The sequence below is a fragment of the Arachis duranensis genome, chromosome 10 (genome assembly GCF_000817695.3).
Source record: "Arachis duranensis cultivar V14167 chromosome 10, aradu.V14167.gnm2.J7QH, whole genome shotgun sequence".
Taxonomy (NCBI): Eukaryota; Viridiplantae; Streptophyta; class Magnoliopsida; order Fabales; family Fabaceae; genus Arachis; species Arachis duranensis.
The window spans coordinates 33,395,141-33,397,999 of NC_029781.3; the positions used below are offsets into that span (position 1 = coordinate 33,395,141).

At 41.6% G+C, this 2,859-nt stretch overlaps 1 non-coding gene across 1 annotated transcript; it reads right to left on the reverse strand.

Annotated features, from left to right (window-relative positions):
- Window positions 1-212: 212 nt before the first annotated feature.
- LOC127743410 (small nucleolar RNA R71) lies at window positions 213-320 on the reverse strand. The gene has a single exon (XR_008004802.1). It is a non-coding gene; the product is annotated as a small nucleolar RNA R71 (small nucleolar RNA).
- Between the last annotated feature and the right edge of the window lie 2,539 nt (window positions 321-2,859).

Here is a 2,859-nt window from a genome sequence, read left to right on the forward strand (position 1 = left end):
CCTACCAATTTTTAACTGAGTTCTTGCAGATTTGTGAGACTGTAAAGACTAATAGAGTAGATCCTAAAGTATATAGGCTCATGCTTTTCCCTTTTGCTGTAAGAGACAGAGCTAGAACTTGGTTGGACTCACGGCCTAAAGATAGCCTGAACTCATGGGATAAGCTGGTCGCGGCCTTCTTGGCTAAATTCTTTCCTTCTCAAAAGCTGAGCAAGCTTAGAGTGGATGTTCAGACCTTCAAACAAAAAAATGGTGAATCCCTCTATGAAGCTTGGGAAAGATACAAGCATATGACCAAAAGGTGTCCTTCTGACAAGCTTTCAGAGTGGACCATTCTGGATATATTCTATTATGGTCTGTCTGAGTTCTCTAAGATGTCATTGGACCATTCTGTAGGTGGATCCATTCACCTAAAGAAAACGCTTGCAGAAGCTCAAGAACTTATTGACATGGTTGCAAATAACCAGTTCATGTACACTTTTGAGAGGAATTCCGTGAATAATGGGACGCCTCAAAGGAAGTGAGTTCTTCAGATTGATGCTCTGAATGCCATATTGGCTCAGAACAAAATGTTAACTCAGTAAGTCAACATGATTTCTCAAAGTCTGAATGGATGGCAAAATGCATCCAACAGTACTAAAGAGGCATCTTCTGAAGAAGAAGCTTATGATCCTGAGAACCCTGCAATGGCAGAGGTAAATTACATGGGTGAACCTTATGTAAACACCTATAATTCATCATGGAGAAATTATCCAAATTTCTCATGGAAGGATCAACAAAAGCCTCAACAAGGCTTTAATAATGGTGGAAGAAACAGGCTCAGCAATAGCAAGCCTTTTCCATCATCTTTTTAGCAATAGACAGAAAATTCTGAGCAGAGCACCTCTAGTTTAGCAAACATAGTCTTTGATCTATCTAAGGCCACTTTAAGTTTCATGAGTGAAACGAGGTCCTCCATCAGAAATTTGGAGGCACAAGTGGGCCAGCTGAGTAAGAAAGTCACTGAAACTCCTCCTAGTACTCTTCCAAGCAATACTGAGGAAAATCCAAAAAGAGAGTGCAAGGTCATTGATATAATCAACATGGCCAAACCTAGAGAGGAAGGAGAGGACGTGAATCCCAATGAGGAAGACCTCATGGGACGTCTCTCAAGCAAGAAGGAGTTTCCTATAGAGGACCTAAAGGAATCTAAGGCTCATATAGAGACCATAGAGATTCCATTAAACCTCCTTCTGCCATTCATGAGCTCTGAAGACTATTCTTCCTCTGAAGAGGATGACGATGTAATTGGAGAGCAAGTTGTTCAATATCTAGGAGCCATGATGAAGCTGAATGCCAAATTGTTTGGTAATGAGACTTGGGAAGGTGAACCTCCCTTGCTCATTAGTGAACTAGATACATGGGTTCAGCAAACTTTACCTCAAAAAAGATAAGATCCTGGTAAATTCTCAATACCTTGTACCATAGGCACCATGACTTTTGAGAAGGCTCTGTGTGACCTAGGGTCATGTATAAATCTTATGCCACTCTCTGTAATGGAGAAGCTGGGGATCATTGAGGTACAGCTTGCCATATTCTCATTACAGATGGCAGACAAGTCAGTAAGACATGCTTATGGATTAGTAGAGGACGTGTTAGTGAAGGTTGAAGGCCTTTACATCCCTGCTGACTTCATAATCTTAGACACTAGGAAGGAGGAGGATGAATGCATCATCCTTGGAAGACCTTTCCTAGCCATAGCAGGAGTTGTGATAGATGTTAACAGAGGAGAATTAGTCCTTTAATTCAATGGGGACTACCTTGTGTTTAAGACCTAAGGGTATTCTTCTGTATACATGGAGAGGAATCATGAAAAGCTTCTCTCAGTACAGAGTCAAACAAAGCCCCCACAATCAAACTCTAAGTTTGGTGTTGGGAGGCCACATCCAAACTCTAAGTTTGGTATTGAATCCCCATATCCAAACTCTAAGTTTGGTGTTAGGAATATACAACATTGACATGATCACCTGTGAGGCTCCATGAGAGCCCACTGTCAAGCTATTGACATTAAAGAAGCGCTTATTGGGAGGCAACCCAATTTTTATTTATCTAATTTTATTTTTATTTTATTGTTCTTTCATGTTTTCTTAGGTTCATGATCATGTGGAGTCACAAAATAAATACAAAAATTAAAAACAAAATCAAAAATAGCAGAAGAAACAGCACACCCTGGAGGAAGGGCTTACTGGCGTTTAAACGCCAGTAAGGAGCATTTGGCTGGCGTTCAACGCCAGAACAGAGCATGAATTTGGCGTTGAACACCAGAAACAAGCAACATCCTGACGTTTAAATGCCAGGAATATACCCTGAGGAAAGCTGGCACTGAACGCCAGAAACAAGCATGGAACTGGTGTTCAACGCCAGAATTGCATGCAAAGGCGTTTTACACGCCCAATTGGTGCATGGATGTAAATCCTTAACACCTCAGGATATGTGGACCGCACAGGATCCCCACCTACCTTAACTCACCATCTCTCTTCTTCACCAATCACTTCAATCTCTCTTCCCCATCACCTCTTCACCACTCACATCCATCCATCTCTTCCCTACCCAATCCCACCCATATGGCCAAAATATACACATCTCTCCCTCTCTTGTATATCTTCTTCTCCTTCCGTTCTTTCTTCTTTGCTCGAGGGCGAGCAACATTCTAAGTTTGGTGTGTTAAAAGCATAGCTTTTTTGTTTTTCGATAACCATTGATGGCACCTAAGGCCAGAAAAACCTCAAAAAAGAGAAAAGGGAAGACAAAAAGCTTCCACCTCCAAGTCATGGGAGATGGAGAGATTCATCTAAAGGGTTCATAGCTCAGCAGAAGAGC